At 43.1% G+C, this 17,170-nt stretch overlaps 1 long non-coding RNA gene across 1 annotated transcript in view; it reads left to right on the top strand.

Annotated features, from left to right (window-relative positions):
- LOC143776561 (uncharacterized) overlaps nucleotides 1-17,170 on the top strand; it is a 176,429-nt gene that overhangs the window by 24,483 nt on the left and 134,776 nt on the right. The window contains exon 2 of the long non-coding RNA XR_013215866.1: nucleotides 14,512-14,614. This is a non-coding gene — a long non-coding RNA (uncharacterized LOC143776561). The remainder of the gene's footprint in view (nucleotides 1-14,511; nucleotides 14,615-17,170) is intronic.

Raw genomic sequence — 17,170 nt, 5'->3', positions numbered from 1 at the left:
GAGCTACCAGATAACAGGCAAAGCCACCAGGGGGAGCCCAAAGCAAAAGTCACACCATACCACCAGTGACCACAAGAGGGAGCCTGAACACAGAGTTCACAACAGTACCCACCCCTTGAGGAGGGGTCACCGAACCCTCATCAAAACCCCCAGGGCGATCAGGACGAGCCACATGGAAGGCACGAACCAAATCGGCCGCATGAACATCAGAGGCGACAACCCAGGAATTATCCTCCTGACCATTGCCCTTCCACTTAACCAAATACTGAAGCCTCCGTCTAGAAATACGAGAATCCAAGATCTTCTCCACCACGTACTTCAATTCGCCCTCCACCAGCACCGGGGCAGGGGGCTCAACAGAAGGAACCACAGGCACCACATACCTCCGCAACAAAGACCTATGGAAAACGTTATGAATGGCAAACGACGCTGGGAGGTCCAAACGAAATGACACCGGGTTAAGGATTTCCAAAATCTTATAAGGACTGATGAAGCGAGGCTTGAATTTAGGAGAGGAAACCTTCATAGGAACATACCGAGAAGACAGCCATACCAAATCCCCAACACGAAGTCGGGGACCCACACCGCGACGGCGGTTGGCAAAGCGCTGAGCCTTCTCCTGTGACAACTTCAAATTGTCCACCACATGGTTCCAAATCTGCTGCAACCTATCCACCACAGAATCCACCCCAGGACAGTCAGAAGGTTCAACCTGACCCGAGGAAAAACGAGGATGAAAACCAGAATTGCCGAAAAAAGGCGAAACCAAAGTAGCAGAACTAGCCCGATTATTAAGGGAAACTCGGCCAATGGCAAAAAAGTCACCCAATCATCCTGATCAGCAGAAACAAAACATCTTAAATAAGTTTCCAAGGTCTGATTAGTTCGCTCAGTTTGGCCATTCGTCTGAGGATGGAAGGCCGACGAAAAAGACAAATCAATGCCCATCTTAGCACAAAAGATCCGCCAAAATCTGGACACAAACTGGGATCCTCTGTCAGACACAATATTTTCAGGGATGCCGTGCAAGCGAACCACATTCTGAAAAAAATAGAGGAACCAAATCGGAGGAGGAAGGCAACTTAGGCAAGGGCACCAAATGGACCATTTTAGAAAAACGATCACACACCACCCAGATGACAGACATTCTCTGAGAGACTGGAAGATCCGAAATAAAATCCATGGAAATGTGCGTCCAAGGCCTCATCGGGACAGGCAAAGGCAAAAGCAAACCGCTGGCACGAGAACAGCAAGGCTTAGCCCGAGCACAAATCCCACAGGACTGCACAAAGGAACGCACATCCCACGACAAGGAAGGCCACCAGAAGGACCTAGCCACCAAATCCCTGGTACCAAAAATCCCAGGATGGCCTGCCAACACCGAAGAATGAACCTCGGAAATAACTCTGCTGGTCCATCTATCTGGGACAAACAGTCTCTCTGGTGGGCAACGGTCAGGTTTATCCGCCTGAAATTTCTGCAGCACTCGTCGCAAATCTGGGGAAATGGCAGACAAAATCACTCCCTCTCTGAGGACACCAGCCGGCTCTGAAACTCCCGGAGAGTCAGGCACAAAACTCCTAGAAAGAGCATAAGCCTTCACGTTCTTCGAACCAGGCAGGTACGAGACCACGAAATCGAAACGGGAGAAAAACAACGACCAACGAGCCTGTCTAGGATTCAGCCGCTTGGCAGACTCGAGATAAATCAGATTTTTGTGATCAGTCAAGACCACCACACGATGCTTAGCTCCCTCGAGCCAATGTCGCCACTCCTCAAATGCCCACTTCATAGCCAACAACTCCCGATTACCAACATCATAATTCCGCTCGGCAGGCGAAAACTTTCTTGAAAAGAAAGCACATGGCTTCATCACAGAGCCATCAGAGCTTCTCTGCGACAAAACAGCCCCTGCTCCAATCTCAGAAGCATCAACCTCGACCTGAAAAGGAAGAGAGACATCAGGCTGACACAAAACTGGAGCCGAAGAAAACCGGCGCTTCAGCTCCCGAAAGGCTTCCATGGCCGCAGGAGACCAATTAGTCACATCAGAACCCTTCTTGGTCAAATCCGTCAAGGGTTTAACCACGCCAGAAAAATTAGCAATGAAGCGACGGTAAAAATTAGCAAAACCCAGGAACTTCTGAAGACTCTTAACAGATGTAGGCTGAGTCCAGTCATGAATAGCCTGGACCTTGACTGGGTCCATCTCAATAGTAGAAGGAGAAAAAATAAAACCCAAAAAGGAAACCTTCTGTACTCCGAAGAGATATTTTGAGCCCTACACAAATAAGGCATTAGCACGCAGGACCTGAAATACCATCCTGACCTGCTTCACATGGGACTCCCAGTCCTCAGAAAAGACCAAAATGTCATCCAGATACACAATCATAAATTTATCCAGATATTCTCGGAAGATGACATGCATGAAGGACTGGAACACAGAAGGAGCATTAGAGTGTCCAAAAGGCATCACCAAGTACTCAAAATGGCCCTCGGGCGTATTAAATGCGGTTTTCCATTCATCCCCCTGCTTAATACGCACAAGGTTATACGCACCACGAAGATCTATCTTGGTGAACCAACTGGACCCCCCTTAATCCGAGCAAACAGATCAGATAATAATGGCAAAGGATACTGAAATTTGACCGTGATTTTATTTAGAAGACGATAATCTATACAAGGTCTCAGAGAACCATCCTTCTTGGCCACAAAAAAGAATCCAGCACCAAGAGGGGAGGAGGACGGGCGAATATGTCCCTTCTCTAAAGACTCCTTTATATAACTCCGCATTGCGGCATGTTCTGGTACAGACAAATTAAAAAGTCGTCCCTTGGGGAACTTACTACCAGGAATCAAATTTATAGCACAATCACAATCCCTGTGAGGAGGCAGGGCACCGGATCTGGGCTCATCAAATACATCCTGGTAGTCCGACAAAACTCAGGGACCTCAGAAGGAGTGGAAGAAGCAATTGACACCAAAGGAGCATTGCCATGAATCCCCTGGCAACCCCAACTTGAAACAGACATAGCTTTCCAATCCAGAACTGGATTATGGGCCTGCAGCCATGGCAGACCCAAAACGACAACATCATGCAGATTATGCAGCACAAGAAAGCGAATCACCTCCTGATGTACAGGAGTCATGCACATGGTCACTTGAGTCCAATACTGAGGCTTATTCTCAGCCAATGGTGTAGCATCAATACCCCTCAGTGGAATAGGGAATTCCAAAGGCTCCAGGACAAAACCACAGCGCCTGGCAAACGACACATCCATCAGGTTCAGGGCAGCACCCGAATCCACAAAAGCCATAACCGAGTAGGATGACAAAGAACAAATTAAAGTAACAGACAAAATGAATTTAGGCTGTATAGTACCAACGGTGACAGATTTAGCGATTTTTTTTACGCGCTTAGAGCATGCTGAGATAACATGTGTTGAATCACCACAGTAAAAGCACAACCCATTTTGACGTCTATGATTTTGCCGCTCAATTCTGGTCAGAATTTGGTCACATTGCATAGACTCAGGTCTCTGTTCAGAAAACACCACCAGATGGTGCGTAGATTTGCGCTCCCGCAAACGCCGATCAATCTGAATGGCCAAAGCCATTGAGTCATTCAGACTTGCAGGCATTTAGGAACCTCACCATAACATTCTTAATGGCTTCAGAAAGACCTCTGAAATTTGCAGCCAGGGCACACTCATTCCATTGAGTAAGCACCGACCATTTCCGAAATTTTTGACAATACACCTCAGCTTCATCCTGGCCCTGAGAGAGAGCCAGCAAGGCCTTTTCTGCCTGGTTCTCAAGATTAGGTTCCTCATAAAGCAGTCCAAGCGCCAGAAAAAACGCATCTACATTCAGCAATGCAGGATCTCCTGGCGCCAGGGAGAAAGCCCAATCTTGAGGGTCGCCGCGTAACAAGGAGATAACAATTTTAACTTGCTGAGCGGAATCACCAGAGGAACGAGGTCTCAAAGAAAGAAATAATTTACAATTATTCTTAAAATTCAGAAACCCAGATCTATCTCCAGAAAACAACTCAGGAATAGGTACTTTTGGCTCAGACATAGGACTGTGAACAACAAAATCCTGAATGCTTTGCACCCTTGCAGCAAGATGATCCACACTAGAAGTCAGACTGAATATCCATGTCTGCAGCTGAACTCAAAGCCACCCAGAGATTAAGGGGATGAGAGAAGCTGGACAGACTGCAGCAAAGGGAGAGGAAAAAAAAAAAATTGTACTCAGGACTTCTCTTATCCCACTTCTGCGATGCATTAAAAACTTCAGGCCTGCTGTACTGTTATGATCCCAGTGGCTTAGGATCACAAATCTAACCAGCTAAGTCAGAGACAATAGGACGAGCTCTGGGGATGTGGTAACTGGACTGACCGCAAAGCTGATCCTAACCAAACACACTAAAGGTAGCCGTGGAACGTTTCCTGAAATCCTAGACGTCTCTTCACGGCCTGAGAAACTGACTACCCCTAGAGATAAAGTAAGACCTCACTTGCCTCAGAGAAATAACCCCAAAGAAATAGAACAGCCCCCCACAAATAATAACGGTGAGTTAAGAGGAAAAGACAAACGCAGAGATGAAACAGGTTAAGCAAATGAGGCCCGCTAACACTAGATAGCAGAAAATAGCAAGGGATCTGTGCGGTCAGTAAAAAACCCTATACAAAAATATCCACGCAGAGAATGTGAGAACCCCCACACCAACTAACGATGTGGGGGGAGCAACTCAGCACCCCAGAGCTACCAGCAAGCAGAGAAATCACATATTAGCAAGCTGGACAAAACTCATAATATTCTAGGAACATATTGAACACAGATGAGCAAGAATAAGCAAACAGAACTTAGCTTCTCTTGAAGAGACTGGTAACGGATGTAGACAGGAGCAAACAGAATAGCACTGAATACAACGACAGCAGGCATAGACTGAGATTCCAAGTGAGCTTAAATAGAAAACCAGCCCACAGATAACGAGACAGCTGATGCCAGTCACAAACCTGCAGAAAGACAGCACTCACACAGTACCACTTGTGACCACAAGAGGGAGCCCAGAAATAGAGTTCACAACACTTCCCTTGTATCGGGTTGAGGTGGAGGCCACATGATTGGGCTCAGCGTTCTTCCCCATCCCTTAGACACAGGGGTCTGACAGCGCTCACTAGAGGTATTCACTACTGTGTAAGCCTCTCTGGTAAGCTGGAAGAGGATCTCTAGGGTGAGGTGTAATATCCTCTCCATCATTTTCTCCTTGTCCATAGGAATTCTTGATGATCCAATCAGAAATTTTTTTTTATATGGAAGATCTCTACTGAGGTGATTCACTATTGTAGTGACCTACAATATGTGGTGTGCAGCTCTGTAGGTGGAGGTCCCTACAATAGTGAATCCTTTCTTTTGAGATCTTCTATATAAGAATTTTTTCCTGACTGACCCGTCAAGGATGGATATGTACAAGGTGAAAATGACGGAGAGAATATTACACCTTACCCTAGAGATCCTCTTCCGGCTTACAGAAGAGGCTTACACAGTAGTGAAGACCTCTAGTGAACGCTTGTCAGACCCTTGTTTCTAAAGGATGGGGAAACCCTGAGCCCAATCATGGGGCCTCCACCTTACCCCCTGATACGAGGACATAAATGGCCAGAAGATCCTAGAACTCGCCTACAAGATGATTGAGCTGCTGAATGGAGAGATTCCAATAAGGTGTAAGGATGTTGCTGTCTATTTGTCAATGGAGGAGTAGGAGTATTTAGAAGGACACAAAAATCTGTAGAAGGACATCATGATGGAGGTTCCCCAGCCCCTCACATCACCAGTTCTCTCCAGTAAGAGAACAACACCAGAAAGACGTTCCCATTCTCTTCTTCTACAGGACTGTAAACAAGAAAATCCCAATGTTCCTCAGGATAATCAGGTCCCTACAATAGTGTATACTCTCAGTAGAGATCTTCTATATAAGACATTTTCCTGATTGTCCCATCCAGGATGGAAATGTACAAGGAGAAATTAAAGGAGAGGATATTATAACTCACACTATAGATCCTCTTCCGGCTTCCTGGAGAGGCTTACACAGTAGTGAAGAAGATCTATATGGAGCAATGTCAGGTCCGTGTGTCTAATGGATGGGGAAGCACTCTGAGCCCAATATTGGGGCCACCACCTCACCCCTTAATCCAAGACGACATCAATGACCAGAAGATCCTAGAATTCACCTACAAAATGACTGAGCTGTTGACTGGAGAGGTTCCTATAAGATGTCAGGACGTCACTGTCTACTTCTCCATGGAGGAGTGGGAATATTTAGAAGCTTTCCATTTAAATGTAGGCTTTAGCTCAAGAGAAGATTCACACAGGCAGGTTCCCTGCAACGAGAATCACATTATGACTGTCGGGTACACATGAATTAGCCAATTTATGCTCTAAGCATTTTCAATTTTTCTAATTTTCTAGAGCAGTAATGCAATTCAAATTTCATATATTTTATGTTTGCATGCTATAGCGCTTTAGAGAACTAGTTTACTTGTTGGTTATGTATGGAGATGGTTACTGAGAATCCACCTCAGCTTCAGGTGTTTTTAATTACAGCAGGATCCTACCATCCCATATAAATATAAATGAATATACAAGCCAAGCACAAACAGCCGCTCAAGCTGAGCAAAGTCAGATGGTCCTGATAACAATGACCACAGAGAAGCCCCCAAGTAGAGGAAGGAGCAGGCAGTATGGAGGGAAAGGGTGTGGGGAGACCCCACGTGTATCGCTGCACTTATGCAGCTTCGTCGGGAGGTGTACCCATGTGATGAATATTGTCTAATTTCTAGTCTAAGAATAAATATAAGTGGTTACAGGCATGTTGTTATTCCGATCATGTGCGTGTAGCGGAAGTATATGGGGGAATAGTGTGCAAGCGCAAGGGCCTTTCAAAGATGAACAAAGTCGGCGCATGCACAATGTGCGCAGAGAGTAAATATAGGCAAAAGGCCGGAGGAGACTTGCACATGTGCAGCGTGCGGCCGCACACAAAGGAACATACCGCGCGTTGGTGAAAAGATAAGCGCTGTAGGAGCAGGCTGTAAGCAAGGACTTAAAGGGGCCATACCTAAGAATGGAAATATCAATTTTCCTAATAGGTGAGAGTCTAATAAGACTCACAAAATAACATAATACTCATGGAGACCTTGGATGTTCCCTATTGTAGTTCTACATGACATCCAATTAGGGAGATGCCTTAGAGATGGACAGGATATTGGTTTCATTTGGATACTGGACACCATGTGATAGGCTTTCAAACCTTGATGGCGAACCCTCTTGGTCCATGTAAGAGGATATTTGTTTGAGCCATGTTGTGCCCCTAATAATGGAATGGTGATGGCAGCAACATCGGGGAGATAAGGATTACTTTGATGGACAAACTTTGTGAACTTGGTCCCATGGGTGGTTCTTTGCAGCATGCCACTGCAAAGAACCACCCATGGGACCAAGTTCACAAAGTTTGTCCATCAAAGTAATCCTTATCTCCCCGATGTTGCTGCCATCACCATTCCATTATTAGGGGCACAACATGGCTCAAACAAATATCCTCTTACATGGACCAAGAGGGTTCGCCATCAAGGTTTGAAAGCCTATCACATGGTGTCCAGTATCCAAATGAAACCAAGCAATGATTCCTAAAAATTTCAATGAGATAGGCATGTATATTGAAAAACGCTCCTATAGTTGGTTTGCCTTAGTTACATCAGCTACCAAACAAAGGCCACTGTCCATTCCTAGCCCCAAAATCCTGTAAACAGCAGCTCATCATTCAGGCCTGAGGGTGAGACAGAGTCCAGATGGAAAATCCAACATGCTTTATGTTGAAGAAGTAATCTATGTTGATCACCGCCCCCTTTCATTGCCCATTATCTTCTGTAAGCCAACAAAATGGGTATTATCAGGCTTGCCTCCATGCATATTAAGGAAGTGTGCTGCAACGGGCGTCAGAACCTTACCTTTTTTGTGATCCGAGTAGGCTAAATTGATAGTTGAAAGGTGCTTTTGTGCCCGTTTCCTGAGCTCTTGCGAAGTTTGCGCCACGTAGACCTTTGACAGAGACAGACAATTGCATAAATAACATGACAAGTTTTGCAATTAGTGGTGATTGAACGTACTCGGTACTCGCCTAAGTATCACTGTGCTCGGGGAGCACCGAGTATTTCCGGGATTATTCGGCGGGAACTCGGGCTACGCCCTGCAACACTGGCGCTCTTTAGAGCGCCAATGACAATGCAGGGATTGGCTGCCATGCACTGTAGTGCCACAGCCATCTTTGTTGTGGTATTACAGTGATTGGCTGGCCGCACAGCGTCATCAGGTCTATAAGAGACCTGGCACCGCCCTGCTCGCCACATTCTGCTCCGGACTTAGGTAGTGTAGGTAGAGCTGCTGTCAAGATAGTGTCAGAATCGTCCTTTTAATAATTAGTGTGGGTCTGCTAGTGTGCAGTCCACAAATCTTGAGAAACCAACAGTCCTTTTTAGGGGTAATTTGGGGATCCTGAGATTGCAGCACTTGGTAGGCAAGGAAGTCTATGTGCACATATCCAATCCACATCAGTGCAAGGCCTGCAGGCACTGTATGTGAGTACATAGATCTCACTGCATACCTCCAAAAGCTCCATTCCTGTCTGCTGCTGCTGCTGCTTATTTTCTATATGTCTAGCTGCTGTTATCCGTGGCAGTTTTTTTTTCTGCTTATACCTGCTAATTTTATTCTTTCCCAAGTATTTTTATTGAACATTTAGAAAATTTTTTAAACATGTATTTTGTTTATATGTATATTATTTCGCATTAGTAAGTAGGGGAGGGAAGGATGGGGAAGGGTTTGGGAAAGGGAAGGGTAAGAAAAACTTTAGCAGTAACATAGACAGATTTTTGACTACGTGTATTACTGCTACAGAAATTGATCTGTCTTGATATAATTAACTTCCATTAATTTCTGGATTCAAACTATGTACATTAAGAGTAGCGAAATCAGCTACCTTTAACCCCTTCGTGCCATGCGCCGTACTAGTACGGCGCTGCCGGCACTGCATTAGTGCCTGCCGCAGTACTAGTACGGCGCATCGATCACCGCGGTCTCGCGCTGAGCGCCGCGGTGACCGGGTGCGGGTGTCAGCTGTATATGACAGCTGACACCCCGCAGCAATGCCCACGATCGGCGCTGTCGCCGATCGTGGTCATTTAACCCCTCTGATGCTGCTGTCAATAGTGACAGCGGCATAGAGGGGGATCGCGCAGGGACGGGGGCTCCCTGCGCTCTCCCACCGGAGCAGCGCGATGAGATCGTGCTGCTCCGGTGACCTAGAAGGAGTCCCCGGATCCAAGATGGCCGCGGGACTCCTTCCGGGTCATGAAATGACCCTGCTTGCCGGCGTCTGCGGAGAATTCCTCATAGCAGGCGCCGGCAAGCCTCTGCAATGTGCCTGTCACATCGGTGATCTGTGCACACTGTCAGATCACCGATCTGTGATGTCCCCCCCTGGGACAAAGTAAAAAAGTAAAAAAAAAATTCTCCACATGTGTAAAAAAAAAAAAAAAAAATAAAAATATTCCTAAATAAAGAAAAAAAAAAATATTCCCATAATTACATTTCTTTATCTAAATAAAAAAACCCCACACAATAAAAGTACACGTATTTAGTATCGCCGCGTCCGTAACGACCCCACCTATAAAACTATATCACTAGTTAACCCCTTCAGTGAACACCGTAAAAAAAAAAAAAACGAGGCAAAAAACAACGCTTTATTCTCATACCGCCAAACAAAAAGTGGAATAACACGCGATCAAAAATACGGATATAAATAACCATGGTACCGCTGAAAACGTCATCTTGTCCCGCAAAAAAAAGCCGCAATACAGCATTATCAGCAGAAAAATAAAAGTTATAGTCCTCAGAATAAAGCGATGCAAAAACAATTATTTTTTTATATAAAATAGTTTTTTATTGTGTAAAAGCACCAAAACATAAAAAAATTACATAAATGAGGTATCGCTGTAATCGTACTGACCCGAAGAATAAAACTGCTTTATCCTTTTTACCAAACGCGGAACGGTATAAACGCCCCCCCCCCCCCTAAAAGAATTTCAGGAATTGCTGGTTTTTGTTCATTCCGCCTCCCATAAATCGGAATGAAAAGCGATCAAAAAATGTCATGTACCCGAAAATGGTACCAGTAAAAACGTCAACTCGTCCTGCAAAAAACAAGATCTCACATGACTCTGTGGACCAAAATATGGAAAAATTATAGCTCTCAAAATGTGGTGATGCAAAAACTATTTTTTGCAATAAAAAGCGTCTTTTAGTGTGTGATGGCTGCCAACCATAAAAATCCGCCCAAAAAACGCTATAAAAGTAAATCAAATCCCCCTTCATCACCCCCTTAGTTAGGGAAAAATAATAAAATTTAAAAAATATTTATTTATTTCCATTTTCCCGTTAGGCTACTTTCACACTAGCGTCGGTACGGGACCGTCGCGCTGCGTCGGCCCGACATACCGACGCATACTGTGCAAGCGCCGCACAACGGGGGCAGCGGATGCTGTTTATCCACGCATCCGCTGCCCCATTGTGAGGTGCAGGGAGGTGGGGGCGGAGTTCCAGCCGCGCATGCCCGGTCGGAAATGGTGGACCGTCGGCACAAAAAAAGTTACATGTAACGTTTTTTGCTGCCATCGGTCCGCCACTACACGACGCAACCGTCGCACGACGCTTGCGACGTGTCAATACGTCGCTAATGTTAGTCTATGGGGAAAAAACGCATCCTGCAGATGACTTTGCAGGATGCGTTTTTTCGCCAAAACGACGCATTGCGACATATGCAAAAAAACGCTAGTGTGAAAGTAGCGCTAGGGTTAGGGTTGGGTTAGGTTTGGGGTTAGGGCTAGGGTTAGGGCTAGGGTTGGGGTTAGGGTTTCAGTTAGAATTGGGGAGTTTTCACTGTTTAGGCACATCAGGGGCTCTCCAAACGCGACATAGCGTCCAATCTCAACGCGTTTGTTTGCGTTAAAAACGCATGTGTTTTTATAGAAAAAAACCATAACACTGAAAAGTCACCCACCACCATCAAGGTGATAAAGGGATCCAAACCCTAACCCCACCCGTAAACTCACCCATAACTGTTTAATGAACATTTTCTGAGTCATAGTGCCACGTATTTCAGTGCCACGTATTTCAGTGCCACGTATTTCAGTGCCACGTATTTCAGTGCCACGTATTTCAGTGCCACGTATTTCAGTGCCACGATATTTCAGTGCCACGTATTTCAGTGCCACGTATTTCAGTGCCACGTCTTTCAGTGCCACGTCTTTCAGTGCCACGTCTTTCAGTGACACGATATTTCAGTGCCACGATATTTCAGTGCCATGTATTTAAGTGCCACGATATTTCAGTGAAATACGTGGCACTGAAATATCGTGGCATTTACGTGAAATACGTGGCACTTATATACGTGGCCACTGTAATATCGTGGCACTTATATACGTATATACGTATATAAACGTATTTCAGTGCCACGTATTTCAGGTTAAAGGTAGGGTTAGGGGTAGGATTAGGGTTTTTTGTTTTTTTTCTTGTTTTCTTGTGTTTTTCTATAAAAACGCATGCTTCTAAAAAACGCATGCGTTTTACCGCGTTTACATGTGTTTTTTTCACACATGCGTTTTTTAAAAAAACGCATGCAGATAAAAACGCAAGTGTGAAACCAGCCTTACCCTTGGGAAAATAAAAACATGGGGCTAAAATATAATTTTCGTGGAAAAAAAAAATATTTTTTATTTTCGCGGCTCTGCGTTATAAACTGTAGTGAAGCACTTGAAGGTTCAAAGTTCTCACAACACATCTAGATAAGTTCCGTGGGGGGTCTAGTTTCCAATATGGGGTCACTTGTGTGGGGTTTCTACTGTTTAGGTACATCAGGGGCTCTGCAAATGCAACATGACACCTGCAGACCAATCCATCTAAGTCTGCATTTCAAACGGCGCTCCTTCCCTTCCGAGCTCTGCCGTGCGCACAAACAGTGGTTCCCCCCCATATATGGGGTATCAACGTACTCAGGACAAATTGGATAACAACTTTTGTGGTCCAATTTCTCCTGTTACCCTTGGGGAAAAAAAAATTGCGGGCTAAAACATCATTTTGTGGAAAGAAAAAATAATTTTTTAATTTTCACAGCGCTACATTCTAAACTTTAGTGAAACAACTGGGGGTTAAAAGTGCTCACCACACATCTAGATAAGTTACTTAGGGGGTCTTCTTTCCAAAATGGTGTCACTTGTGGGGGTTTCCACTGTTTAGGCACGTCAGGGGCTCTCCAAACACGACATGGGTTCCGATCTCAATTCCAGCCAATTTTGCATTGAAAAGTCAAATGGCGCTCCTTCCCTTCCGAGCTCTGCCATGCGCCCAAACAGTGGTTTATCCCCATATATGAAGTATCAGCGTACTCAGGACAAATTGCACAACAACTTTTGGGGTCCAATTTATCCTGTTACCCTTGGGAAAATAAAAAATTTGGGGCAAAAAGATCATTTTTTGTGAAAATTAATAAGAATTTTTTTTTACGGCTCTACATTATAAACTTCTGTGAAGCACTTGGAGGTTCAAAGTGCTCACCACACATCTAGAGTAGTTCCTTAGAGGGTCTACTTTCCAAAATGGTGTCACTTGTGGGGGTTTCCACTGTTTAGGCACGTCAGGGGCTCTCCAAACACGACATGGGTTCCGATCTCAATTCCAGCCAATTTTGCATTGAAAAGTCATATGGCGCTCCTTCCCTTCTGAGCTCTGCCATGCGCCCAAACAGTGGTTTATCCTCATATATGAAGTATCAGCGTACTCAGGACAAATTGCACAACAACTTTTGGGGTCCAATTTATCCTGCTACCCTTGGGAAAATAAAAAATTTGGGGCAAAAAGATCATTTTTTGTGAAAATTAATATTAATTTTTTTACGGCTCTACATTATAAACTTCTGTGAAGCACTTGGAGGTTCAAAGTGCTCACCACACATCTAGATTAGTTCCTTAGAGGGTCTACTTTCCAAAATGGTGTCACTTGTGGGGGTTTCCACTGTTTAGGCACGTCAGGGGCTCTCCAAACACAACATGGGTTCCGATCTCAATTCCAGCCAATTTTGCATTGAAAAGTCAAATGGCGCTCCTTCCCTTCCGAGCTCTGCCATGTGCCTAATCAATGGTTTACCCCAACATGTGGGGTATCGACGTACTCAGGACAAATTGTACAACAACTTTTTTGGTCCAATTTCTCCTGTTACCCTTGGTAAAATAAAACAAATTGGATCTGAAGTAAAAATTTTGTGAAAAAAAAGTTAAATGTTCAATTTTTTTTAAACATTCCAAAAAATTCCTGTGAAGCACCTGAAGGGTTAATAAACTTTTTGAATGTGGTTTTGAGTACCTTGAGGGGTGCAGTTTTTAGAATGGTGTCACTTTTGGGCATTTTCTGTCATATAGACCCCTTAAAGTCACTTCAAGTGTGAGGTGGTCCGTAAAAAAAATGGTTTTGCAAATTTTGTTGCAAAAATGAGAAATCGCTGGTCAACTTTTAAACCTTATAACTCCCTAACAAAAAAAAATTATGTTTCCAAAATTGTGCTGATGTAAAGCAGACATGTGGGAAATGTTGTTTATTAACTATATTATGTGATATAACTCTCTAATTTAAGGGCATAAAAACGAAAAATTTGAAAATTGCTAAATTTTCATAATTTTCGACAAATTTCTGTTTTTTTCACAAATAAATGCAAGTCATATCGAAGAAGTTTTACCACTATCATAAAGTACAATATGTCACGAGAAAACAATCTCAGAATCACCAGGATCCGTTGAAGCGTTTTAGAGTTATGACCTCATAAAGTGACAGTGGTTAGAATTGTAAAAATTGGCCGTGTCAGTTAGGTGAAAACAGGCTTCGGGATGAAGGGGTTAAAATGTCTAGTCGGTGTGTTGATACCCGTAGTATTTTCATTTATATGAATTGATTCAGCTAATGGTTCTATCGCCAGGGCGAACAGCAGTGGCGAAAGGGGGCACCCCTGTCTTGTTCCATTATTTATGTAGAATCGTTTGGATAAATTATTTATGTATATTTTGGCTGAGAGTACAACGTGAATACTGATTTTATCCATTCGTTATTGAACCCAAAATTTAGAAGAACAGTTTTTAAATAGGTACAATTGACCCTGTTGAAAGCTTTTTCGGCATCTAATGTTAGGAGGATTGATGGAGCTCCGGTAGAATTAATTCTATTAATAATATTGAGTAGTCTTCCGGTGCCATCAGATGTTTGCCTGCCTTCAATAAAGCCTGATTGGTCGTCATTAATTAGATTTGGGAGGATTCCTTTTAATTTTGTAGCTAATATTTTTAGAAAAATCTTTAAGTCTGAATTGATCAGGGAAATTGGTCTAAAATTCTTCACTTCTTCCAGATCACTTTGTGTTTTGGGAATCATGATGAGGGTAGCTTCCAACATCTCCCCAGGAAAATTCCCACCTTGTGACGCTTGGTTAAAGATTTTTGCCATGTAAGGGGTAAGAATCTCTGCAAAAGTTTTGAAGTACTCATTAGTTAGACCATCTGGGCCTGGTGATTTTTGTAATTTTAGTGAGTTTATAGCTTCTGTGATTTCTGAGATTGAGATAGGTATGTTGAGGTTTGATAGGTCTGATGGGCTAATTTTTGGGAGTTGTAGTTTATTAAGAAACTGTTATTTTTTGAGGGTCTGGTTGAAGATTTGCACTATCTACATTTAGATTGTATAGCTTTCTATAATAAGAAGCAAATTCCTCTACAATATCCATTGGATGTTGTTTTGTATCTCCAGCTGCGCTTTTAATTTTATAGATTATACCACGGATTCTCTCATTTTTCAACTTGGACATCATGAATCTCGTTGGTTTATTTGTTTCAGAGTATACTTTAAATTTTGATTATTTAACGATTTTTTCAAAGTCATCAAGGATGGCCTTGTTTAACTCCTGTCTCAAACTGAGGATTTCTCTGTATATTTGCTGAGATTTTGTGTTTGTGTTATTGAGGTTATTTTCATTTATGTTTATTTGCTTTTATATAGTTTTTATTTTTTCTCTTTTTGAGTTATGTCTTACAGCTATTTGAATCAGTTTCCCTCTCACCACCGCCTTATGAGCGCACCAAACCACCGCCTCATGAGCGCACCAAACCACCGCCTCATGAGCGCACCAAACTGTGAACGGATTTATCCCTTCTGTATCGTTTTCTTTGAAATATAGTTTTAGTGCAGTGACAATTTCGTTTCTATATTGTGGGATATTCAGTAAGAAATTATTACACCTCCATAGAGCGGAGCTTTTACATAATGGGCCGATCCACATTTCGGTTATAATGGGAGAGTGGTCCGAAATTGTTCTGTCTAAAATGGATGAATTTTTTATTTTAGTGAGGGTGAATACATCTGTAAGAAACAAATCTATTCTAGCAGAAGTTTTATGTACTGATGAAAAATGTGAGTATTCTCTAGATGAAGAGTTTAGGCACATGAATGTGTCATATAATTTGTGATTTTGAATCCATTTATTGAGATTGTTTGATAGTTGACGAGTTGAAGAAGTGGAGTCTAGACTTCCGTCAGGTACCATATTAAAGTCTCCCAAAATGAATAGGTTGCCCTTTTTTTTAACTGAACTTTCCTCATCACTTTATTGAGAAAACTCAGTTGTTTTGTATTGGGACAGTACACATTTACAATTGTACATTGAGTCGAGTTAATTTCACACATCAAAATATGATACCTGCCGGCAGGGTCCACTATTTCCTCTATAAGATGGAATGGTACTGTATTACTTATTAGAGTAATTACTCCTGCCTTTTTTTATGTGTTGTGTTGTGAATTTGGATTCTGGGCTCCCCCGGTGGCTACTGGTGGAATTGAACTGGTGTTTTCATCTTCTCTGTTCACCTGTTCCCATCAAGATGTGGGAGTCGCTATATAACCTTGCTGCTCTGTTAGTTGCTTGCCGGTCAACAATGTTATCAGAAGCCTCTCTGTGCTTGTTCCTGCTCCTAGACAACTACTAGATAAGTTGGACTCTTGTCCATGTTTGTTTTGCATTTTTGTTCCAGTTCACAGCTGTAGTTTCGTTACTGTGTCTGGAAAGCTCTTGTGAACAGGAATTGCCACTCTGGTGTTATGAGTTAATGTCAGAGTTTTAAAGTAATTTCTGGATGGTGTTTTGATAGGGTTTTCAGCTGACCATGAAAGTGTCCTTTCTGTCTTCTGCTATGTAGTAAGTGGACCTCAAATTTGCTAAACCTATTTTCATACTACGTTTGTTATTTCATCTTGATTCACCGCCAATACATGTGGGGGGCCTCTGTCTCCTTTCGGGGTATTTCTCTAGAGGTGAGCTAGGACTAATATTTCCCTCTGCTAGCATTATTTAGTCCTCCGGCTGGTGCTGGGCATCTAGAATCAACGTAGGCATGCTACCCGGCCACTGCTAGTTGTGTGTTAGGTTTAGTTCATGGTCAGCTCAGTTCCCATCTTCCAAGAGCTAGTTCCTATATATGCTGATGCTATGTTCTCTTGCCATTGAGATCATGACAGTGTTGAGAATGAGAAAGAGTGTAGGAAATCCCTGTGGGAGAAATTTGGATGGTTACCTTTTTTAAATTTCGATTCTTGAATGCACACTATGTCTGCTTGTGTTTGCTTTATTTCTTTCCACAACGTGTACCTCTTCCATGGGCTGTTAAGCCCCCTGACATTATAGGACATACATTTTAGTTGCATATTTTAGTTTGCTAAAGGAGCTGTAGGAACACCAAAAACAGATAGAAAAATTAACAATCAAGAAACAAACGGATTTATCAAATACAATACAATATAACTGACATGAATGAGAAGTTCAAATCCGGGTCTTTTCCCTAAGGGAATCTTGACCTAATGGGGGAAAAGTTTGTGAAAATTAGCTCTCCACCGTTACACCGTGATTATTGAGACAGCAATAACCATAAATTTTTCAATATCTCTTTAGATCTTTAGGATAAGTCAGGAGTGAGATTTAAATAGTGCCAGACCTTCCTCCAAAGTGTTAATCACTGTGAAT

Source organism: Ranitomeya variabilis, chromosome 5, assembly GCF_051348905.1.
Source record: "Ranitomeya variabilis isolate aRanVar5 chromosome 5, aRanVar5.hap1, whole genome shotgun sequence".
NCBI classification, from domain to species: domain Eukaryota; kingdom Metazoa; phylum Chordata; class Amphibia; order Anura; family Dendrobatidae; genus Ranitomeya; species Ranitomeya variabilis.
The sequence above is the reverse complement of the archived record's forward strand: the minus strand, read 5'-3'. Positions and strand labels throughout refer to the sequence as shown.